Genomic DNA, 26,169 nt, shown 5'->3' with positions numbered 1-26,169 from the left:
AGCCGTCATCTGTGTCCAATGCCTCACAGTCGCCGGTCGTGTCCACGGCTCAATGCCTGCGTGTTTCTTCTAGACGCATTGTGCGACCAGCATATTTGAAAGACAGTGTGACTTAAGGGGGGAGGAGTGCAGTGCTATGGGCGGGGCCAAGAGAGGCTGCTCTGGGTGGGGTCGAGTTTTGCCTGCCTTGCTGTTGCCTGGAATAAAGATGGTGCTTGATGCTCTCTGTGTGTCCACATTTTTTTTTTTTAAAGACATTACAATAACCAACAAATTTTAATTATTATATCGAAATAATTGCTTTTCAGAACAAAAAATATACATTCAATGATGCATAAGATATCCCACAATGCATTGCATTTCTAAAGTGGAGGAATCCATTGATGAAGGTAGTTTTGTGTCAGTGTGAAACAAAAACATTGAACGTCATTCTTTGTTAAAGAAAGTACAACACTTTCTCATATCAACAAACGGACTGACAATGGAGACGAGATTTGCAGTGTTGCAGCAGATTCAAGTTCAACATGGAGCACACACACAGTGTGGCACTGAAATTGGGGTTTATACAGTAACAGGTGTGACTGTGAATTCCTGTACGGATGAGTGGATAGAGGAAACGTGGAAAAGGAAAAAGGAGACATATCCTTGGATAGACTGCAAAGATGGAAAACTCGGGCGTAAAGTGTGTGAAAATCGATTATATCATTGGCGATGCTAAACACTAAATTCCTTGTATCTATCTATAATTCCAGTAATCTCTGTGTGTATGTTTGTATGTTTGTATGTCTGTGACCGCTGTTTCTCGACAACCACGGGTCCGATATACTTTAAACTTGCCAGGTATATTGCTGGGGACCCGAGGATGTGCCTTTTCAAGGTTTCATATTAATCGGACAAGTAGTTAGCGAGCTATGTCCAAAAAACGATTCAACCAATCAGAGAGCAGCGAGCTATCACGTGTGCCGAACGTGCCGAACAGACTCTGCCTCGGACGGCACATTTGAGAGCGTATTCATTTATTTCACGTTGGCAAACTATGTTGGCGTTAAACTATGTTTTAAAACTAATTAAAACTACTTTGCGATTCTTTCGCTTTCCTGCGCGTTTGTGCACGCTATGGCGATTTCTTTACCAAACTCCGCAAGCCGTTCGCTTTGGACCAAACCATTTCATGTAAATAGAGGGGGGGGATTGTCACCGTACTCGCAAGCCGTTCGCTTTGGACCAAACCATTTCATGTAAATAGAGGGGGGGGATTGTCACCGTACTCGCAAGCCGTTCGCTTTGGACCAAACCATTTCATGTAAATAGAGGGGGGGGATATAATTTTAGATATCTATCTATAATTCCAGTAATCTCTGTGTGTATGTATGTATGTATGTATGTATGTATGTCTGTGACCGCTGTTTCTCGACAACCACGGGTCCGATATACTTTAAACTTGCCAGGTATATTGCTGGGGACCCGAGGATGTGCCTTTTCAAGGTTTCATATTAATCGGACAAGTAGTTACCGAGCTATGTCCAAAAAACGATTCAACCAATCAGAGAGCAGCGAGCTATCACGTGTGCCGAACGTGCCGAACAGACTCTGCCTCGGACGGCACATTTGAGAGCGTATTCATTTATTTCACGTTGGCAAACTATGTTGGCGTTAAACTATGTTTTAAAACTAATTAAAACTAATTTGCGATTCATCGTAACTGCGATTTGCGACCTTCCGGACAGTGAAGACTTCACTTCCGGCAGCCAATCACAGAACACGTTGCGTTTTTCACGTTGTTGCGTTGTTGTTGCGTGTTTTTCCTTTTCATTTTTTTCATTGAATTGATTGATTCCTTGCGCTTAAATTGCAAACAGCCAAAATACGTTGGCGCTAATTGAATAATTGGGCATTAACACTAAATGGCGAATAATCGTAACTGCGACATGCGAACTTCCGGACAGTGAGGACTTCACTTCCGGCCTTACGAAAGTGCCGACTTACTGTCTCGATTGTATCTTCCCACTGTCTTATTGTTAGATCTATCTATTATATCTTATCTATAAGATTATACTTACCGTCTATATACTTACTGTCTATCTTATAGATAGATTGTAGATAAAGACAATGCCCCAATCGAGTCGTCGTTTACGAGAACGAAGGAACGAAGCTGCACGGCGTGCACGCGCAATGGAATCTGACGAAGAACGAGCTGCTCGCCTGACACGCGACGTTACGCGCGTGACAAGTCGTCGTGCAGCTGAAACGGATGAAGAACGGACTGCTCGCTTGGCAGACAACACTCGACGCATAACAAGTCGTCGTGCAGAAGAAACGGATGAAGAACGGACTGCTCGCTTGGCAGACAACACTCGACGCATAACAAGTCGTCGTGCAGAAGAAACGGATGAAGAACAGACTGCTCGCTTGGCAGACAACACTCGACGCATAACAAGTCGTCGTGCAGAAGAAACGGATGAAGAACAGACTGCTCGCTTGGCAGACAACACTCGACGCATAACAAGTCGTCGTGCAGAAGAAACGGATGAAGAACGGACTGCTCGCTTGGCAGACAACACTCGACGCATAACAAGTCGTCGTGCAGAAGAAACGGATGAAGAACGGACTGCTCGCTTGGCAGACAACACTCGACGCATAACAAGTCGTCGTGCAGAAGAAACGGATGAGGAATGGACTGCTCGCTTGGCAGACAACACTGGACGCGAGACAAGGCGTCGTGCAGAAGAAATCCCTCACCAGCGAGAAGACCGGCAAGTAAGGGATGCCCTGCGCCATCAGGATGTACACCGTATGAGACTAGAGCAGGCTCGCCATGACAATCGCAACCTTGCTCGATACGATGATACCGATTTCTTCCGAGAGGTACTTCATGGTGAGTACAGGCACGCGCTGAGCAGGACCTCAATATTTCAATGCACTAAATGCTCGCATTGTGCTGCTTTGGTGTGGAATGAGGAGAGAAGAGGATTTTGCTGCAACCACGGCAAGGTCGATCTTATGCATGATCCTACGAATCCAAAACCCGGTTCAATTCCATCACAACCTCCAGATGCTATTAAAAACCTTTTCCTTAACCAGGCCTTTGTGAAGCACGCGAAACAGTACAACAACGCGCTGGCAATGGCAAGTATCGGTGTCCGAGAGATACGTATGCCTGGCTTCAATCCTGGAGTGCGCATACAAGGTAAGGTTTACCATTACATTGGTGCTCCTCTTGCCGATCTGGGTTGTACCCCACGCTTTGCTCAGATCTACTTTCACGATCCAGCCCATGAGCTGGATTATCGTCGTGCCCACACCTCGAACAGTGGCCTGAATGAGCAGTTTTTGCTAAGAGCACAACAGGCCATTCATGAGTGCAACCCATACGTCCAGCAATTCAAATCAGCCATTGAGTATGTGGTTCATAATGATAGCGCCAATGAACTGAATATTGTGTTAACAGGTCGCACGCGGCGCCGAGACCTTCATCATGGTACCGTCAACCTTCCCTCACCAGACAGCGATGTGGCTGTCATTGCTCCAGGGGCAATGACAACAGAGCAGTTTGGAAGGCTGGCAGTCGCTGTTCACCTCAGAGGAGGAGGTTTACAGACAATAGACGCCATGCATCCAGCGTATGACCCACTATCATACATACTTCTGCTACCCTGCGGCTCTCAGGGGTACCACACTGAGTTGGCAGGGACAACGCCAACAACTTTCTACCGCTACCATCTACAAGTACATGATCCTACTCATCACTTCAATCTACTGCTTCGTGGTGGAAGGTTGACACAGCAGTACGTATGCGACATGATGGCAAAAATTGAGTCACACCGTCTCAATTGGATTCGCTGCAACCAGAAGTCAATTAAGGCAGAAAAGTATAAGATCATCGTTGATGCGTTGAACAGTGATGCTGAGGTGCTACCTGGACGCCTCACCATTCTGCCACCGTCAATTTATGGGTCGCCACGTTGGTATGCCAAAGAGTTTCAGGATGCAATGGCTTTAGTCCGAGTCAAGGGAAAACCAGACTTTTTCCTAACATTCACCTGCAACCCAAAGTGGCCAGAAATTAAAGAATCGGTTTTTGAGGGTCAGCCACCCAATGCAAGACCTGATATCATCGCCCGGGTGTTTCATATGAAGGTGGAAGCACTCCTCGCAGACATCCTCAAGCATGACATCTTGGGGCATGTGGACGCTTACGTGATGGTGAAGGAAACGCAAAAGCGTCACCTTCCCCATATACACATGCTCCTGACCGTGGTACCTCGCGACAAGCCCAGAACACCAGCAGATGTCGATCGCGTGGTCTCTGCTGAGATTCCTGACAGACTCACAAATCCGGAACTACACCGTATCGTGACATCACACATGATTCACGGCCCATGTGGGGAATGGAACATCTTGAGCCCTTGCATGGCAGACCGGAAGTGCACAAAGGACTATCCCAAAGCCCTACGACAAACGACAAGCTTCTCTGATGACTCCTATCCCCTGTACAGAAGACGGGCAGAAGCAGCACCTGGTGATCCCATCATGAAGACAATACGAGGCGGTGCTAACGTATTAGTTAACAATGCATGGGTTGTGCCTTACAATCCATATATTGTCCTCAGGTACGATGCTCACATCAACCTTGAGATCGTCTGTGCTGTCACCTGTGTCAAGTACCTGTACAAATACCTTGAAAAGGGCCCGGACCAGTGCCTGGTCAGACTAGAGCCTCATGAGAGGATGCGAGAGGCATTACGACATGATGAAGTGGCACGCTACGAACTAGGGCGTTACATCACCGCATCTGAGGGATACTGGCGCATATACGATTTCCCCATTCAACGCAAGTACCCACCAGTCGAGATGCTGGCACTCCATCTACAGGATGAGCAGGTGATCACGTTCAATGACGAAGGTGCCGTACAGAACGTGGCAGAGTCAGGACCCCCTGCAACAACCCTTACCGCCTTTTTCGAAGCCATGAATCTCCATCCACACATGCGTCATGTTCTATATCCCGATGTATTCCAACACTTCACCTACTTGAGGAAAAGGTTTCAATTGCGGAAGAGAAGGCTGAGTTTCCAGGATAACCGTAAGGCTGATACGGTTGGGCGGCTCCCCATTATTCCCGTCAACTCACATACTGCCGAGTTGTACTATCTCCGCATGCTACTGTACCGCGTGCCTGGCCCCACATGCTTTCAGGATCTCCGTCGTGTTGGTGGTAGGGTCATGGAGACCTATCTGGCAGCCTGCATTGCATATGGCATCGTTGACAATGACCAGGAGGTGGATTCTGTTATGGAAGAGGCTGCAAATATTGCATTTGGCCCTGCAGTCCGCGAAGTATTTGCCAACATGCTCATATTCGTTCTCAGAGGCAACCACGTGCAGTTCTGGGAAAGGCACAAGTATGTGCTGTGCGAGGACTTCATGCGTGCAGCAGGTGTGAATGAACCAAATGGACGCATTGTGAGTGCAGTGCTACTAGAGCTGAGGAACAAAGTTGAGTGCCACGGCTTTTCGCTCAGTAAGACCTTTGGCCTTCCTGAGCCTGAACCAGTTCATTTCCAGTCTCGCATTCCGCGCGTCATCGAGCACGAAACAGTGCACAATATAGGAGAACTTGAGGCTCACATCGCTCAAACAGAGTGCCTTCTTAATGACGAGCAGCGCGTTGTTGTCGATAAAGTGATGCGGAGTGTGGAACACGGACATGGCTGCATGCTTGCAGTTGATGCAAGTGGTGGGACTGGGAAAACATTCACATTGTCTCATATACTCAACAAAGTGCGAGCAATGGGCAAAGTGGCTCTTGCAACTGCTGCAAGTGGTATTGCAGCTACGCTGCTGCCTAAAGGGGCCACCTTCCATAGTAGGACCAAGTGTCCTCTCATTCTCACTGATGAGTCCACTTGCAACATCAGTGAAAATGACACCACTGCAGCACTCATACGCATGACTAATCTAATGGTGGTGGATGAGGTTTCAATGATGGATCGTCGCGCATTGGAGGCAGCAGATCGAACATTCCAGTGGCTTCGGGGCTCAGAGGAACCATTTGGCGGCATCGCAATGGTTTTCAGTGGTGACTGGAGGCAGATCCTTACTGTTGTGCCACACGGTAGCCGTATTGACATAGTTGGAAGGTGCTTCAAGAGCTCATACCTGTGGAGAAAAGTGCAGATACTTCGTCTCAGAGTAAACATGAGGATCATGCAGGGTGCTGGAGAACAACAGGACGAATCTGATTTTGCAAAATTCCTGCTGGATCTGGGTGAAGGGAAGATTCCTGTCAATCCAGAAGAGGGTGAATTTGCTATTGAGCTCAGGGAACCGCTCATTCTTCCAGGTGAAAAACTTCAGGATATTGTCACTTGGGTGTACGAAGACTTGCATAACAACATTAGCAACCCCAAGTGGCTATGCGAGCGTGTTATACTATGTCCGACCAATTCCGAAGTCGATCAGGTAAATGCCTACATGACGACCATATTTCCAGGGGAGGAACATGTTTGCTGTAGCGTCGATACAGCGGAATCTGAGGGTGATCATTTGTATCCGCCTGAGTTCCTGAACACCCTCTGTCCATCTGGTATGCCGCCACATCGAATCTCTCTCAAGGTGGGTATGGTAATCATGCTGCTGCGAAACTTCGACCAGCAAAGCGGGCACTGCAATGGCTCAAGGTACATCATACTTCAGATCCTTCCAAATCTGTTGGTTGCACAATCTGTGATGGGTGTCAATTCTGGACGCACATTGCTCATTCCACGCATAACCTTGAGTCCATCTGACAACATGTTCCCGTTCACTCTGCGGCGTCGGCAGTTTCCGGTACGACCCTGCTTTGCCATGACTGTGAATAAATCCCAAGGACAGTCGCTACACCATGTTGGGATCTTCTGCACACGAGACTTCTTCAGCCATGGTCAGTTCTACGTGGCGGCCAGTAGGGTTGGCAGATCCAGCAGCCTCCGCATTCTTGCCCTGGACGAGGAAACAAAGAAGAAGCGCCGTTTCCTCAGCAACGTTGTTTATGAAGAGGTGCTAACGAGATAAAGGTGTGTACAATGTACATGTAGACAATTTTTATTATTATTTATTTATTGAAGAACAATTGTTTCGAAAAGAATTCATCAAAAAAAATGCACAACTTTTTTTGGCAGTCGTACACCATGTTAGGATCTCCTGGAGAAGTGCCGTTTCCTCAGCAATGTTGTTTATGAAGAGCTGCTAACGACATACAGGTGTGTACATGTGGACAATTCTTATTATTTATTTATTGATTGAAGAAACATTGTTTCGAAAAGAATTCATCAAAATAAGTGCACAACTTCTTTTGGCAGTCGCTACACCATGTTGGGATCTTCTGCCCAAGAGACTTCTTCAGCCATTGTCAGTTCTACGTGGCGGCCTGTAGGGTTGGCAGATCCAGCAGCCTCCGCATTCTTGCCCAGGACGAGGAAACAAAGAAGAAGCGCCGTTTCCTCTGCAATGCTGTTTATGAAGAGGTGCTAACGAGATAAAGGTGTGTACAATGTACATGTAGACAATTTTTATTATTATTTATTTATTGAAGAAAAATTGTTTCGAAACGAATTCATCAAAAAAAGTGCACAACTTCTTTTGCCAGTCGTACACCATGTTAGGATCTCCTGGAGAAGTGCCGTTTCCTCAGCAATGTTGTTTATGAAGAGCTGCTAACGACATACAGGTGTGTACATGTGGACAATTCTTATTATTTATTTATTGATTGACGAAAAATTGTTACGAAAAGAATTCATCAAAATAAGTGCACAACTTCTTTTGGCAGTCGCTACACCATGTTGGGATCTTCTGCCCAAGAGACTTCTTCAGCCATTGCCAGTTCTACGTGGCGGCCTGTAGGGTTGGCAGATCCAGCAGCCTCCGCATTCTTGCCCAGGACGAGGAAACAAAGAAGAAGCGCCGTTTCCTCTGCAATGTTGTTTATGAAGAGGTGCTAACGACATAAAGGTGTGTACAATGTACATGTAGACAATTTTTATTATTCTTTGTTTGGGAGGGAGATGGGAGGGTGATGGGGCAGGGTGATGGGGCAGGGTGATGGGGCAGGGTGATGGCAGGGTGATGGGAGGGTGATGGCAGGGTGATGGCAGAGGGTGATGGCAGAGGGTGATGGCAGAGGGTGATGGCAGAGGGTGATGGCAGGGTGATGGGAGGGTGATGGCAGAGGGTGATGGCAGAGGGTGATGGCAGAGGGTGGTGGGAGGGAGATGGCAGGGTGATGGGAGGGTGATGGGAGGGTGATGGGGGGGAGATGGGAGGGTGATGGGGCAGGGTGATGGGGCAGGGTGATGGCAGGGTGATGGCAGGGTGATGGGAGGGTGATGGCAGAGGGTGATGGCAGAGGGTGATGGCAGGGTGATGGGAGGGTGATGGCAGAGGGTTATGGCAGAGGGTGATGGCAGAGGGTGGTGGGAGGGAGATGGCAGGGTGATGGGAGGGTGATGGGAGGGTGATGGGGGGGAGATGGGAGGGTGATGGGGCAGGGTGATGGGGCAGGGTGATGGGAGGGTGATGGCAGGGTGATGGCAGAGGGTGATGGCAGGGAATTAACATTAACGAATAAAATTTGTAATGTAATAATTTGTAATAATTTGTAGTAATATAATAATAATAACGAATTCTGCTCTGTTTCAATTCTGTTTCAATTTGGTGATATGCTTTGCAAACCTTTTTTTTTTTAAACTATTTTAAAACTACAACAATTCGAACATGGAATACATACTGACACTGCACTTTCAGGTCTCCTACAAATCCTACCCTGTCGCCTCACCGTGGCGTAGGAGTGGCAATGGTCAATGGCATCGAATGTCATGGCTAGCAAAGACAGGGAGTTAAACTTGATTTAAATTTGGAAAAAATTTTTTTTATTTTTTTTTGGCAAGGAACGGGCACCCACGTACGGGCACGTCCTAGTATATCCAATTTGCGTTTTCAGATTTTCCTTCACCACGCTGTATTTTTAATTTAATAATGTCATTGCACCGATCAGTGTGATTGGTGAATGCACCGATCAGTGTGATTGGTGAAGCACTCCGGATCTCTTCGCAATCATTATGCACGACGCGGGGTACAACAGCTAATCACCACAGCTCGGTTTATAAAGGAATATGCTATTTAAAATACGTACGTACCGTCCCGCCCTACACAATGGGCGCTCTCGTTCAAGCAGGCGTGAAGAGATTCTGCACATGCGCAGTGGAGTGAAAGCGCGTCTGTTACTCAGCCTCTGATAAAAGACGGAAGCTTTCCTGAAGATAACATTGTGCAAAAATCGAATAATTTGATTTGCAAATCTAAAAATGTAACTCGTGACCTCGTACAAATTTCAAACGACATAGGTTTAATTTCTGCTGGAGAAAATACCACATAGTTATTTGGGCGGTGCATAAGTTGACAGACCTGTCTCGATCGTCGAGGCAGATCGTCACATGGTCCGTGACACCTATCAGCTCAAAATCTTTTTAGCTATCGCTTTGGTAGTATAACAATGAAGAGGAAATGTATAGGAGTGATTGTGAATATGACAGCTCTGAGGCGTCTTTGGATGTGAGCCGCCATTACCAAAGAGGGCAAATCAGCGCTGTTTACGTCAGCCGGCCGCGACATGCAAAACACCGCAACGGTTCAGTTTTGTTGATGTTTTACCGCATGTGATGTACTAAAGCTGCAAGAATATTGCTGCCAAAATGCCACATTCCTGTGCCGTTTGGCGTTGCTACAACAGAAGAAAAGTGGGGATAAATGTTTCTTACCACAAGTGAGTATTTGGAATATTTTTTCGTGAAAATTGACTTCGTTTCGAGACTTTTAAGCACATAGTCGGTAGCGCAATGTAAGTCAAATGCACATCATGATGCAGAAGCTAAGGTTAGGCCTATTTCAGTCACGTCAGTCCGACACTCGGCAGGTAGTTTGACTGTTTCATGACATAAATAAACCTTTCACAATGTTTTTGTCAAAGTTATTTCCTCGAAAAGTGACAGACTTTACTCTGAGCAAGCTTAAAATCATAAATTTCTAGTTAGCTTAGCAAGAACATGAAGAACGGCAATGATTATGAATATGATTGAATGCATGATTGAATGCAGGGATGAATGCGGGAATGAATGAATTAATTAAATAATGCAGGAATGAATGAGGGAATGAATATGATTGAATGCAGGAATGAATGCAGGGATGAATGCGGGAATGAATGAATTAATGAAATACAGTAATGCAGGAATGAATGTGGGAATGAATGCAGGAATGAATGTGGGAATGAATGCAGGAATGAATGTGAGAATGAATGCGGGAATGAATGCGGGAATGAATGCCCGTCATGAATGCACGTCATGACACAACTGAATTCATGTTAGTTTCGCTAGGATTTTAACTAAACTTACTTTTATGTCCCCAACTTCCCGACCCGGATCTCAGTCAACGGAGCATCTTCTCTTCTGGATTTGGTTATGACAAACTTCCCTGAAAATGTCTGGTGCTCTTCTTCTGCTCCAATCGGCTCATCTGATCATGTGCTTGTCAAAGTGGACATCTCTCTGACCATTCTCAGAGAGCCTCCTCAGCGTCGACAAGTCTGGCATTTCACTCAGGCCAACTGGCACGGTCTTCAAGCAGCCATCAATCATCTGGACTGGTCTCCCATCTCTACCGCCTCTGACATCAACTCATCCTGGGAATTCTTTCAAAGTAAATTGCTCTCTCTCATGCACAGATTTATCCCATCTCGTCTTCAGTTGTCATACCCTTCCTCCCGTCCATGGTACACGGAATCTTGTGGTGAGGCTGTTGCCCTGAAACAACTTGCTTTCGTCTCCTGGAAAGCAAATCCAACAGAAGGAAATCTCATTTCCTTTCACAAAGCCCGAAACAAGTGTGTGTCCACCCTCAGGAGAGCCAGGAAACAATATCTCACCGTTCTCAAGACCGAACTCTCTTATCTGTCTCCCTCTTCCAAATCCTGGTGCCATCTGGTCAAATCTGTTTCTGGTGTTTGTTCCCCCTCCATCCCCTCCCTCACCTCAAACGGCTTAACGGCTGACTCCGCACGTGAAAAAGCTGAATGCCTCAACTCTGTGTTTGCCTCTAAATCTTGTGTCCCAAACCCATCCCTCTCTGTACCCACCGTACCCAGTCGTACCCAGCTGCTCCTGGACTCTGTGTCCTTTCCTCCTGACAAGGTGGAAAAGTTTCTGTCAACCCTCGACTCTGATTCTGCAACTGGTCCTGACGGCATCAGCCCACGGGTCCTAAAATCATGTTCTTCCGCTCTTTCACTCCCTCTCTCTGTTCTCTTCACCCTCTCTTTTGCTCAAGGTCATCTGCCATCTGCTTGGAAATCAGCCAACATCACCGCTTTGCACAAAAAAGGTGCAAAAACAGATCCCAGCAACTACAGACCAATCAGCCTTCTCCCAATTATCAGCAAAGTCATGGAATCCATCATTGCTTCAGATATGAAATCTTTCCTCTTCTCCAATGGCTTGATCTCTGATCATCAATTTGGTTTCAGACCTGGTCACTCTACTCTGGACATGCTGCTTCTGCTTTCTCAACAATGGATGGAGGTCCTCAACGCCAAACAGGAAATTAGAGCTGTCTCCCTTGACATTTCACGTGCCTTCGATACGGTCTGGCACCCTGCTCTGCTCACCAAACTCTCCTCCTTTGGTATCCATGGAAATCTCCACGCATGGCTGGTGGACTTCCTCTCTGGTCGTAGTCAACGTGTGGCCCTGAATGGGTTTCTCTCATCTCCTCTTCCTGTACAGGCTGGAGTTCCCCATGGTAGTGTTCTGGGCCCTGTGCTTTTTCTGGTCTTCATCAATGATCTCTCTGACTCTCTTGAAAATCCTCTCTATCTCTTTGCTGATGACTCTAATCTCTGTCGCTCCATTCCTCATCCCTCAGATCGGCAGTCTGCAGCCTCCTCACTCTCTGCAGACCTGGACAAAATCACAGACTGGGCAAACAAATGGAACATGTCTTTCAATCCTGATAAATCTCACACTCTTACGATATCGCTCCGAAAAGACCGACTGGAAAACCCTCCCATCCACTTTCTGAATAATCCTCTCCAAGAAGTTCTGTCACTCAAGCTTTTGGGTCTCACTATTTGCCATGATCTTTCCTGGGAAAACCACATTTCAAATCTGACCTCCAAAGCCAGTCGCCGACTGGGCATCCTCCGTCGTGCGAAGTCCTTCCTTGGCACACCTGAGCTCCTCACCACATACAAGGTTTTCATCCGCAGCTCTATGGAATACTGCTCTCCCCTCTGGTCTGGTGCTCCTGCCTCACACCTAGCCCGTCTTCACGCTGTTGAAACCAAAGCGTTCAGATTCATTGGAATCTCCCGCGATGAAGCTAACTCCAAGGGCCTTTCACTCACTCACCGCAGGCAGGTTGGTGGTCTTTCCGTCTTCTACCGTCTCCTCTCTGGCCTTGCCCCCCCAGCCCTCTCTGGGCTCTGTCCCCCAAATATTCCTACAGGTCGCACAAGATCTGCCTGCAACCCTCTTATGGTTAAACTGCCAAAATCAAGACTTTCTGCTCACCTTCACTCCTTAATTCCTCTTTTCTCCCGCCTCTGGAACAAACTCCCTCACTCTCTTCAATCCCACTCCACCCTCCAGGTCTTTAAAACAGCTGTTCACCACCATGTCTTATCCTCCCCCATCCAAAACCTTGATCTTTTCTACCCCCGCTAATTTCGGTCCCCTTGTGTTTTATACCTCTCCCCCCCCCCCCCTCCCCCTCCCACGCCTCCTGCCCCCAAGCCCTCTCCCTCCCACACTTCTCCCTGCTCTCAAATGTTGTGGTTGTGTGCTTCCCCTTCTCTCCCCATCTTGTCTTCCGCTCCCTCTTTTTGTATATTTTGTTTGTCTGGTTTGTTTTGTCTGTTTGTTTGTGAAATAAATGTTAGCTCTTTCACGAGCCTCGATTCAGTATACAAAAAAAAAAAAAAAAAACTTCAGTCCATAAACCACCTTTAGAGGCCATTTTCCCCCGCAAGCGGGGGTTGGCCTTTTTCGGGAACCGTGGTTGTTGTTGTTTTTTGGTCCCCTTTTTGAAGCAATGTTTTACGGCTGGATGCCCTTCCTGACGCCAACCCTTTTTGCCGACTTTAGCGACAAACAGGGAATTACCAGTGAACTGGTACTCAATTAGCCGACCTCGGAAGGATGACAGGCTGAGTCAACCCCCCTGGCGTTAATTCAGGGATCGACCGGGATTCAAACCCAGGATCCTGGGATCCTAAGCCGGCACCCTAGCCGCTAGCCCAACACCAGTTAGCAAATAATGCAAGTATTAATTTGTTTTGACTTCAGGCATGGATGGCGGGTTCGTGAATGACTTGGTTAAAATAAAATAAAAACGGGAAATGGCAAACGATGAACCAATAAATTCCACATTCTTGTGCTAGCTACATTCAGTCGAACCTTGATGGCACGTTCTCTATATTTTCATTCCTAAAAGCGTTATACATCATTCCAATGACAAATTAATACTACAAGCAATGGTACCCGCCCTATGGGCGGGGCTTCAATTGGGAGGCCCAAATGAAAAGGCAAAAATATCAGAAATTGAAGGCTTTTTATATTTCAAACGATTCATATCAACATCCGTTGAATCATATCACACACAAATCATCAAAATCTAAACAGTGCATGGCGCCCATTTTGAAAAAAGATTGAATTCTGCAAAACGGAAGCGGACACTACACATCTTTCTCAGTCGCACGTTTATGTGTAAAGAGTGCGCGCCGAATCTGTAACACGGAAGCGGCCACTACATCTGTTTCTCAGTCGCTTTGCACACGCTGCCATGTTACCTCGGAGCCGCACATTTATATTGAAAGTTCATCAGGAGTTGATTTACTCTCTCCTGGGACGTAGAATTTCAACAAAAGCCACATCACTGTTCATATCGGTAAATATTGTTATGAATTTGGTAATGCAACATCTAGAGCTAGGTAGATCTGAATAGGTAGGTATTCGGCTGTCGTGACAGGGACTCTACATGTAATAAGTTATTGATGTTCAGGCGGTTGTCGGGGTAAGATGTATGAGTGTGGATCTACCTGGAGATTCGAGTGTTAAATAGTGAGGGATTAAAGGTAACGCCCCTGTGAGTATCACCTAGTAATCAAACCTTTGTCCTTTATGGCACTGCAAACCACATAAACATTAGTTAGGTCCTTAGTGCAACATTAAATAATTCCCTTTCCCTGACATTGACTTCGTAATAAATGGGCACCACCAGGCCAAGAACACCGCCACAATACACCGCCACCGTTTACACCTCCAAGGCCTACAAACCTCGCCTGCGCACCTCAAAGGCCTACCAACCTCGCTGGCACGTGTTACACCAGGACCGCGGGGTCACGGACGGGAGATGTCAGGAGTCGCATGCCGCAGAGGGCGTGACCTGGGCGAGTTGGGAGGCTATGATTGGCTGAGGAGCGCGCCAATGTGACGTCATCGGCCACCAATATAGGCGACGGTCGGACGCCATTTCGGCAGTTCGAGTGGAGTCCAGAGTTGAGAGAGTTCGAGTGGAGTCCAGAGTTGAGAGAGTTCGAGTGGAGTCCAGAGTTGAGAGAGTTGAGTCGCAGAGTTCGTTGTTACAGTTCCGTACCAGAGTTCGTGGCAGTTGGCACAGGACACGGTTCGTTGCACAGTTCGTCGGAGTTGGCACAGGACACGGTTCGTTGAACATTCGTGACCACAGCTCGTTGCAGTTGGCAGTTGGCACTTGGTTTTGGTTGCTTCGTGCAGCCCTGCGGTGGACCGTTGGAGCAAAGGAGCTCGTGGTGTGTGTGGGCCGTTGGACCGACGAGGCCTGGTGGCGCTTGGAGGCGGACGCAGAGGGCCGTGGAACTTGGAGCGAGGTGTGCGATCGGGCCGAAAGGAGCGGTGTTGGACGGCAGCCACAAAGACGACGAAAGACCAGATAAGCCCGAATCCGCGTACATTTTGAACGACGTGACGTGTTCTTTTCGTAATTAATCTCCCTCGTTTTGTGTTTGATATCAGTCGTGTGGGGACGTCCCGATTTAGTTATTAGTATTACCGGCGCGTGTTTTTTTTCACTGTTATTACTTTTCAATAATAAATCCTTATATTATTTTCTGTACATATTTGAACGCAGTTTCCTGGGTGTTTCATTTTAATAGATAAGGCTGTGGAGCTCGTTGCGTCTGGCCTCCCGCGCGTTTAACTTTGTGTTGAGCTTGAATCCGCCATTGAGTTTTCGCCTCGGGAGTGTAAAGTCTCGCAATCGGTCATCCGTGTTACCCTACGGTGTTCACCAAGGGTAGTCACGCGACAAGTGGTGTCAGGAGTGGGATTTGAACCCGTCGGACAAATTTTTTTGTCCGCGGCGAGACATCGACACGGTCGGACAAATTTTTTTGTCCGCGGGGAGACATCGACACGGTCGGGCGTACATTGCGCCCGACGTTCGAACGCAAAATTTTTATAGTCGAGGCGGAGAAATTTAATAATCAATCGGGCAAACGGAGCGCGATATCGTGTCTTCGTCAAATTTAAATTGTTTCAGGAATTATTAAAATAAATACGCGCGCGGGAAACAATCTTCCGGAAAGCGGATGTCGGAAATTGATGAGATGGAAGTACGCAGCGAGGCCTCCGTCAGCGTCGGGAGTGAGCCGGAAATAGGGGAATTAGATGCAGAGGTGAGCCTTGGAACCTCCCTCGTCCCGAGCACCAACTTATCCCCCTCCCCCACCGGGGAGTCGGGAGCAGTAGGAACGGCCCCGACAACCGACCAGATGTTGGGTCAATTGCTTCGAAAAATTGACGGGCTGGAAAATAAAATGAGTAAGGAATGTAGGGAAGGAATGAAGGGAATGAGTGAGCGATTGGAGGAACAAATGGGACAAATGAAAAGTGGGATGGAAAATAAAATGGAGTCCCAGGGGAAGGAATGTCGGGAAGGAATGAAGGGAATGAGTGATCGATTGGAGGAACAAATGGGACAAATGAAAAGTGGGTTGGAAAATAAAATGGAGTCCCAGGGGAAGGAATGGAGGAATGAAATAAAGGAAAGGAATGAACAATTGGAAGGAAAAATTGGGGAAATGGCACAGCAGCTGGGGGAACGAATTGATGGCATAGAAGGGAGAGTGCAAAACCAAATTACGGACAGACTGGGGAAATTTGAGGGTAAAGTAGAAACTCAAATGGGGGCACAGGAGAAGCCAAAGGTGGCAAAAATTGAATCGGAACGGGGGGAAGCTAGATTGGGAACAGGAGAGAGTACGGCCCATGCAGATGTGCACGGGGCTCAGGAGCCGGGAATGGCAAAATTGGGAATTGCACAGGGAATGGCAATTGAAGTAAATGGGGAGACCGCAGGTCCACAGGTGGATGGGGAATGTCCACAGGTGGATGGGGAATGTCCACAGGTGGACGGGGAATGTCCACAGGTGGATGGGGAATGTGTACAGGTAGATGGGGAAGGCCTGCAGGTAAACGTGGAGTGTCCACAGGTGAGCGGGGAAGGAAATTTGGAATGTGAGAGTTGTAATGGGGAATGTTTCCCACATTCTGGCCTGGTTGTTTATCGGGACCGTGTGGATGTCACAACACCCCAACCGGGGGATGAATTGGAATTGTGCAGCACCAGGGCGGTGGTGCGGAGCAAGAGGGGGTAGAGTTTTTGGGGGTCCGTGCAATGGAGCCGGACCAGGTATTTATTGGGGATATTGATCAAAGCCTGGCGGGGCCAGGAATGATTTGTAATGATGAGGATGATTTGATCCAGCGGCTGGAGACCTGTGACAGTCCCATGGAGGTAGAGCTTGTTCAGGCCCAAAGGAGTCTGGGGGAAGAGGTGAGTTGGTCCAAGGAGGTGGTTGGAATGACCGAGGGGACGCTCACTGTACACTGCTATTTGGAAACAGAGGCTCCAAAATTGGACAACCAGTTGGGGGAGTGTGTTGGCTCCGGGCTGGATTTGGATCTTGGAGGATCGGGAGATAGAGCTTCTGGAGATTTGGTCCCTGTAGGGAATTTGGATCAACTGCAGGGAGGGGCAGAACAACCGGTGGTAGAGGTTGTTCCCTGCAGCTGCGGAATGGCAGTGGGAATGAAAATTTGTAAAATAAAATTACAATGGGAAATTGATTTGGAGCAGCCATGGTTTGGATTGGTCCCCGGGCTGCGGGATCTGGATATGGAGAGGTCATGGGTGATGGCCTCGGGCAAAAGTTGCCCCTTTCAAAATTTGGGTATGCCAGCCAGCTGGGGGGCTGTGATGGCGAGATTTGGACGTGGGGTCCAGCCTTGGGTGTCGAGGTACGACCTGGGTCCCACGGGGGGTCTGGTGGAGTGTGGCGTCCCTTGTCCGTCGGGGCGCCGTCCGAGCTGGTGGCTCGGGCCGGCAGGGTCACCGGACCCTGGTGGGGGTTAAGACCTCCAGAGGGGTCCGAGGTGGTTTCTCAAGTCTGGGTTGGCATTTATTGAGGACCACTAGGGGGAGGTGTTGTGGGTCGCGCTTTGGTGGTGGCACTGCGGACGGCCAACTTGGGACTGATGTGGTGACCACCCGGGCATGCGGCCTGGCACTCTCCTCCAGGGACTCTGGGACAACCAGCATGTGGTGACCTGGCATGGTGGTTGGTCTATGGACGCGGGTCAAACCGAATGGACAGGGATGGAGATAGCCTGCCGGACAACCATTGGGGCATCTGTGGAACGTGATGGTGTGAGTGACCTTCCACAGATGCTCCGTTGTGATTTATGGACTCTCGGGTTGGGAAGAGAGCCATGGGGATGTGAATCGGGAGATGTGTAACGAGCCGAGCATATGGGCCATGCTCGGCTGGCATGTGTATGGCAAAGCATCCTTCTTTGGTGAGGTTAGTAAAATGTGACAAATGTTTGGCATGGGTAATCTGTGGGTTAGATGGAAATTTAAGGGTGGATTTTGAAATGCCATGGTGGACACTGTACAGTGACGCCATTATTGATCCAGGTGTGTAGACCAAAGTGTTGGAGGCTGTGATGAAATTAATAGGGTAGCAAGACACAGCTTTCAACTGGTGGCGGGGGCAACTGTGCTGATATTTGGGACGCGGGATGATGGGGATGTAGTTGTGTAGCCTGAGGGTCAACGTGGTGCTGTGCGTGTCCGAGGTGTGTGGACCATGTCTTCTGGGTGGGTCTCCTGGTGGAGCATGGCTGTTGACTGGACCTTGGTGTGGTCAAGTGTGGGTGAGCACTGGGGGGCTGCAGTTCTGTAGTCGGACTGGGGGATGATGGGGAGGTGCAGGGGACGTGGCTGTAGGGATGCCACGCACTGCGACCGTGCCCCCCAGGGCCGAGGTTGTGTGTGCGGTAGTGTGTGTTGTGGCAGCAAGTGCTCACCACATTGGCCAGCTGGGGCTGCTGCAGCTGTGTTCCTCGCAGGGGGGCCGAAGGATGGATGGTGGGTCGCACCCTTATGGACACTCATGGGCCATGTTGGCGTTTTGACTGCTCACCTTGTCCCGGTGACCCTTGCACGGTAGAGGTGCAGAGCTGTCGTGGCCACAGGTAGTTGTGTAGTGATGATCACCGTTGGATGCGGATCCACATACCTGCCAGTGTAGTGGGGACAAAAGAGAAATTTGGAAGTATTTGGTAGGCCCAATGTGAAATTTTGGGATTGTGAAGGGTGGATGACACTCTTGGACCTGACCAACCTGCAACTACCTGCACTTGAGGTGAGTGTTTTGAGGAGTACTGTCCCAGGCTTCAGGATTTGCTTTGGGAAATTGGGGACATGTAATTTGGAGTTGGGAGGCGGGTGAGAGTGATGACATGGCCGGTGAGGGGATGGAATGGGAGCCACAGTGTCTTGTGGGTGGCGTATGTTTTTGTGTTGTGGTTAGGTGTTTTGATGTGGTCGTGAGAGTGGAACCTGGAGAGTGAGTGATGATTATTGGAGATAATGAGGGGCGATAAATTGTGCTTTTTGGAAATGTGCTAATGGAAATGTGTAAGGATTCAATGATTCGAACTGTGAATGGGATTTCACATTGGCAGGCCATGGCAAGCCTTGTAACACCTTTTACACCATCTATGAATTGTACTGAATTGTGCTGAGTTGTGTGGAGAATTGAATGGCAGCGGGGGAGGAAGTGTGTTTTGGGGACCATGGGTGGGGAAGGTGTGTGTGTCCGCAGGTACAGAGCAAGCTCTGAGGAGCGATGCCTGCGGGCCCCCCTCTGCGGCAATTACCCCTGGCAGCCGGTGGTAACTGGAAATTGGAGCTCGTCGGTGGAGGGTCTGGTTGGGCGCCGCGGGGTGAGGAAGTCCCCCGGTGACCCGTGTTGCTGCGCGAAAGCAGGAGGCAAAGGAGCCTGGTGTGTGTGGAGACCCTCACCGGCGAGGTAACGGCGGAAAGGGGCTGTTGGGCTGTCACGGGGCCAAGAGGTAAAGGGGGGGGGGGGCAATGAATTTGTAAGTCGGTTGACTTGTTTTTGGGACTGCGGGCACCACAGCCTGATGCGCCCCCACCATCTTTTTGTGCGGTACCTCCCCGCTGCCTAGTTGAGGAATGCACACACACGTGAATGACATCAATGCCATGGTCCTGCAGGGGGTGTATTGGGAATAAGTGCTTTGTTGATTTTTGCAATGCCTTGATGACCTATGGAATGAGAATGAGTGGTTAAGGGGTCTGTGTAGCATGAATGTGGGCGAAATCCACCGAGCCGTGTCACTCACCTGTAACATCTGGACAGGGCCCGAGGAAATTTAGGGGGATGCATTGGGGATGGCCCCGCAGGTAAGGTTGAGTCTTGTGGCATCCACCGGGGGACGCGGTCTGTAGACCGGGGTATGTACAAAGGTTAGAGTTTTGAGTTTTGGAAAGATGGTTAAGTTTTGTGGTTAAGTTAGTGTTGTGTGTTGTTGTTTCCTCCCTCCACAGGAACAACGAAGAAGATGTACATACTTGCATGATGGTTAAGGGGTTCAGCATGTTAAGGAAGTGTAGGTAGGTAGTCCGACTCACTTCCCACAGCCCTTCCTGATTTATTTCATAGGTTAATTAAGTGTGTGACAGTAAGTGTTAAGGCTGGAATGGTAGCCCTGCGGTGAACCTTGCAGGAGCTACGGTTCCAGGGGGGGGGCTGTGTTATGAATTTGGTAATGCAACATCTAGAGCTAGGTAGATCTGAATAGGTAGGTATTCGGCTGTCGTGACAGGGACTCTACATGTAATAAGTTATTGATGTTCAGGCGGTTGTCGGGGTAAGATGTATGAGTGTGGATCTACCTGGAGATTCGAGTGTTAAATAGTGAGGGATTAAAGGTAACGCCCCTGTGAGTATCACCTAGTAATCAAACCTTTGTCCTTTATGGCACTGCAAACCACATAAACATTAGTTAGGTCCTTAGTGCAACATTAAATAATTCCCTTTCCCTGACATTGACTTCGTAATAAATGGGCACCACCAGGCCAAGAACACCGCCACAATACACCGCCACCGTTTACACCTCCAAGGCCTACAAACCTCGCCTGCGCACCTCAAAGGCCTACCAACCTCGCTGGCACGTGTTACACCAGGACCGCGGGGTCACGGACGGGAGATGTCAGGAGTCGCATGCCGCAGAGGGCGTGACCTGGGCGAGTTGGGAGGCTATGATTGGCTGAGGAGCGCGCCAATGTGACGTCATCGGCCACCAATATAGGCGACGGTCGGACGCCATTTCGGCAGTTCGAGTGGAGTCCAGAGTTGAGAGAGTTCGAGTGGAGTCCAGAGTTGAGAGAGTTCGAGTGGAGTCCAGAGTTGAGAGAGTTGAGTCGCAGAGTTCGTTGTTACAGTTCCGTACCAGAGTTCGTGGCAGTTGGCACAGGACACGGTTCGTTGCACAGTTCGTCGGAGTTGGCACAGGACACGGTTCATTGAACATTCGTGACCACAGCTCGTTGCAGTTGGCAGTTGGCACTTGGTTTTGGTTGCTTCGTGCAGCCCTGCGGTGGACCGTTGGAGCAAAGGAGCTCGTGGTGTGTGTGGGCCGTTGGACCGACGAGGCCTGGTGGCGCTTGGAGGCGGACGCAGAGGGCCGTGGAACTTGGAGCGAGGTGTGCGATCGGGCCGAAAGGAGCGGTGTTGGACGGCAGCCACAAAGACGACGAAAGACCAGATAAGCCCGAATCCGCGTACATTTTGAACGACGTGACGTGTTCTTTTCGTAATTAATCTCCCTCGTTTTGTGTTTGATATCAGTCGTGTGGGGACGTCCCGATTTAGTTATTAGTATTACCGGCGCGTGTTTTTTTTCACTGTTATTACTTTTCAATAATAAATCCTTATATTATTTTCTGTACATATTTGAACGCAGTTTCCTGGGTGTTTCATTTTAATAGATAAGGCTGTGGAGCTCGTTGCGTCTGGCCTCCCGCGCGTTTAACTTTGTGTTGAGCTTGAATCCGCCATTGAGTTTTCGCCTCGGGAGTGTAAAGTCTCGCAATCGGTCATCCGTGTTACCCTACGGTGTTCACCAAGGGTAGTCACGCGACAATATTATTCCATCGTGTTTGAAAAAACTGGAAAATTGAAAAAATAATATAGCCTATTTTACTCCCAGGAGTCCCAGGAATAAAACCACCTTTAGAGGCCATTTTTCCCCGCAAGCGGGGGTTGGCCTTTTTCGGGAACTGTTGTTGTTGTTGTTTTTCGGTCCCCTTTTTGAAGCAATGTTTTACGGCCGGATGCCCTTCCTGACGCCAACCCTTTTTGCCGCCTTTAACGACAAGCAGGGAATTACCAGTGAACTGGTACTCAACAGTGAAACAGTGAAACACAGTGAAACTCAACAGTGAAAGTGAACAGGAGTCCCAGGAATACCCACCCAAAATAGCGTTGCGATCGGTTGAGCCGTTTTTGCAGTACCTGGGAACAGATGGACATTTGTTGAATTATTGTAAGACTAGCAACGGTACCCGCCCTATGGGCGGTGCTTCAATTGGGAAGCCCAAAAGAAAAGGAAAATTATCAGAAATCGAAGGCTTTATTTATTTATTTTAAACGAGCTGAATTCACCCAGCATTGCCCGGGTTCTTTTTGAATGAATTTACTACTATAATTCAGCTTTTACTCGCGGCCGTAGAAGATTGACTACTATAATTCAGCTCAGCTTTTAATTTGGAAATGGGCCCAGCCCGGCCGAGGCGGCCTCGACCGGCCTCGCCACCTTGCCTAAAACCTTCCCGGGGTCCGTCCCGATATTTTTTGTTTCAGAGGTTTCCTCCTATCATTCACCGTTCAGGAGATTAGCGCGTGCAGACAGACAGACAAACAAACAAACAAACAAAAACTTTTTTATATACAGGCAGTCCCCGGGTTACAAACGCCCGTACTTACGTACCGACCTCCGTAAAGCCGATTATTTAAAAAATAGTTGTTGTTTTTTACTATTATTATTATTTTATTTTTTTGTTGTTGTTGAATACAGAATCGAGGCTCGGGAAAGAGCTAACATTTATCACACAGAGAAAAAATCAAACAGGCACACAACAAAGTATATAATAAGGGGAGCGGTAGACAAGAGAAATATGAGAAAAGCTCTGTTCAAGCCACCCTTGATGTTTACTTTAAGAAAATTGACCAGCACGAGGTCCATCCTCTCCAACACCAGGTCATTCCTCTCCAACACCAGGCCCATCATCTTGGAGAGATATATCAAGGTATGATCGTTTCAAGGTTTGCAAGACATCAATTGGAACGAGAGTAAGTGTTAACCTTTAATCATTATCTTTTCTTTTCAATCTAAACAGTTTAAGAAATGTTTCTTTCATGTTTTTTATACCTATAGATGTTTTAGGTAAAATATATACTATATACTAAGACAAACATTTGACTAATTGACGCTAGATGTGAACCGTATGCAACTGTTCCGACTGACATACAATTTCGACTTACAGACAGACTTAAAAACAGAACTCATTCGTAACCTGGGGACTGCCTGTATATATAATAGATAGATAGATAGATGGAAGATAGATAACAAGACGATTCATATAAACATCCGTTGAATCATATCACACGCAAATCATCAAAATCTAAACAGTACATGACGCCAATTTTGAAAAAAGATTAAAAATTGATTCTGCAAAAAAAAAGAAGAAGAAGATTCGGCAAAACGGAAGCGGCCGCTGCACATCTTTCTCAGTCGCACACTTACGTGTGAAGAGTGCGCGCCGAATCTGTAACACAGAAGCGGCCGCTACACCTGTTTCTCAGTCGCTTTGCACACGCTGCCATGTTACTTCGGAGCCGCATGTTTATATAGGAAGAGTTCGTCAGGAATCGATCTACTCTCTCCTGGTACATAGAACAAAAAGTATTTGAAGAATTTCAACAAAAGCCACATCACTGTTCATATCGGTAAATATTATTCCATAGTGTTTCGAAAAACTGGAGAACTATAGCCTATTTTACTCCAAGGGGTCCCAGGAATACAACAACAACAACAACAACAGGCATTTTAAGACAATTTTGCCTGCAAGAGCGGGAGTTAGCCTTGCGGTCCCCATGACAATCTTCTCCATTTTGCCCTATTTTCGGCATCTCCCCTTGTTAACCCCCTTGCCCGCATTTCTTTCTTTCTTTCCCGCTTCAGTCCATGCATGCAAGAAATCTAATTTATCTATCATAGCACGCCTGGAGGTAGATTGGTAGAGATTACACAATATTATAGGCCTCGCCCTAGACCAAATATAAGGCTATTATTACATGATTAAGCCCTTACACTCTCACACTTGTGCCAAATGTACCACGGAAGCAAGGCCTACAGTGGAAGGAGAGGGAGGGGATCGTGTCGGCATAATTGTGAGGTTTGGGTGAAGTTTTTCAACAGCATGAAAATCTAGTGGGAAAAAATAAACTGAAATAGGGCCTAGGCCCTATGGCTATGCCGAGCCCCTAGCTAGGCCTGGTGATACTAGTACTAGTAAGTAGTGATAGTACTACTACCATGATATATCATGTGTTTTTAGGGCCAAGATTGATACGTAGGCCTTGGAACCGAGACTACACTACCGACAGCTTATTAAGCAAAATGTCTAAACTTTGATGCCTTCAATTGTGTTGTGATGCTCTCCTGGGTACGGTACATCTTGAAGTGCCTGAAAATTGTGTGTATCAGCAGAATGTGGCTGTGGATTTTACTAGATGCCTATTGCCTATGACGGATGTATTGCTACAATAAATGGAACTGAGGAACATTTGGAAATATGCATGAACTTGAATCATGTGAATTGAATAGGCCTACACTCATGACACTGAATCCTTCAGACTACACTAAAGTTACAGCATGACGGCAATCTCACGATGGACTTTTCACACTAACTCAAGTTCAGAATTGAGGGATCATTATGCTGTACTTTGTTGGATTGCATACTTCATTATACATTTGAACCAGCCCTTGAACTGATTTTGTTTCCATTTTAGAATGATTGTTATCGTGTTACCCCGGATTGTTTCATAGAATAGACTGTATTCGCTTCCCAAGTTAAAGCTTAACTCACTGCATTATAACTGTGTGTATCGCCGATACAAATGACTTCTGTTCAAAGCTGTACATTGGCATTCAGCACTAAATTGTCAATTTAAGGTAAGAAAATACACTCTTCTATCAAATGCATTTGTAGGAAATTCTTTTTTCTTATTTATTTCCATAATTTGACTAAGATAAAGCTAGGTACGGTTTCGTTCACGAGTGACAGTTTTACGTATTGTTTACATTCAAACTCGTACGCCAATGCATGTACATCCGGGTTATCCGAGCAATTTTTGCCCTCTTTGGTAATGGCGGACGTGCCCTCATGTGCGCACACGATCGTAACGTTAGCGGTATAGGAACTGCGCACTCTTGTTTATTTATAGAACTCTGTGGGCTTTACATACGGTGAGCACCAACCAAAATGGCGGCCGTAACATTTTTCATCAGAATGCATAGGTGGGTGGAGTCGGGCCAGCTATTCAACCAATCAGTGGGAAGGATTGTTACAGACAGTTGAATAAGCATATTATTAAGTTGGACATCCGTACTCTTGACATCTTCAGGGCATTCACGCCAAATCGAGAAACGTTTCAATGTTATAACCATTCCTGGACAGATCACGACAACTTGTGCTGATAGTCGATTCTGGCACAGGATACTCCACTGGGGGCCTTTGTAACTCGCTCAGGATGCCGGCGATTGTTCGCCTACTTCCAATGAATGACATTGTGGCATTTTCAACGTCCCCCTACCATTCATGCTGACAGTTAGATCCTCCAGTTTACATACTTCTACACAATCCTGCTTGAAGCTGACACAAAATTAGGAAGAAAAAATATATACTGTATTCTCATATATTGAACTATAACGACACTCTTCGACAGCAAGACGTCGACGAATATGCCTCCGCCCACATTATTACAGCATTATAATACTTGTACCAAGTTTACTTCAAATCCATGCAGCTGTTCTCAAGTTATCACATTTTTACCTGATATGACCTCTGACCTTTGACCCCAAAATTTAATCAGTTCCTGTTTCCATCATCATACATATCTGTACCAAGTTTGACAAAGATCCATTTAGCCATTCTCAAGTTATAGACCTATTACAGACTTTGACCTTTGACCTCTTGACCCCAAAATTTAATCAGTTAATCTTTACATCAGTATACATATGTGTACCAAGTTTGAATTCGATCACTTCAGCTGTTTTTTTTTGTATACAAGATCGAGGCTCATGTAGGAGCGAACATCAATCGCACAAAAAAAAACGTACACACAAAACATACAATAAAAGCGAGCGGGAGACAAGATGGGGAGAGAGAGGGAAGCACACAAGTACAACAGCAGAGAACAGGGACAACGGAAGATCTGTGGGAGGGAGAGGACTTGGGGGAGGGGGTCATGGGAAGGAGAGGGGGGGGGGGGGTGGGAAAGGTATAAAACAAATGGACACTGCTGGGACTTCCAGGAAAGAAGTCGCTAATTCAAAAAGGTGGATCTGGGGTTGGGGGGGTTCTCAAGTTATAGACCTATGAGGACTTTGACCTTTGCCCCCAAAATCGAATCAGTTAATCTTTACATCATTATACATATCCGTACCA

The 26,169-nt window shown here is 47.5% G+C and overlaps 1 long non-coding RNA gene across 1 annotated transcript in view; it reads right to left on the bottom strand.

Annotated features, from left to right (window-relative positions):
* Positions 1-9,221, bottom strand: part of LOC144893641 (uncharacterized) — a 63,291-nt gene extending 54,070 nt beyond the window's left edge. The window contains exon 1 of the long non-coding RNA XR_013624563.1: positions 9,174-9,221. This is a non-coding gene — a long non-coding RNA (uncharacterized LOC144893641). The remainder of the gene's footprint in view (positions 1-9,173) is intronic.
* Positions 9,222-26,169: the final 16,948 nt, after the last annotated feature.

This window comes from Myxine glutinosa, chromosome 9 (genome assembly GCF_964187855.1).
Source record: "Myxine glutinosa chromosome 9, kmMyxGlut1.1, whole genome shotgun sequence".
NCBI lineage: Eukaryota > Metazoa > Chordata > Myxini > Myxiniformes > Myxinidae > Myxine > Myxine glutinosa.
Note: the sequence above shows the minus strand (reverse complement) of the source record. Positions and strands in the feature narration are given on the sequence as shown.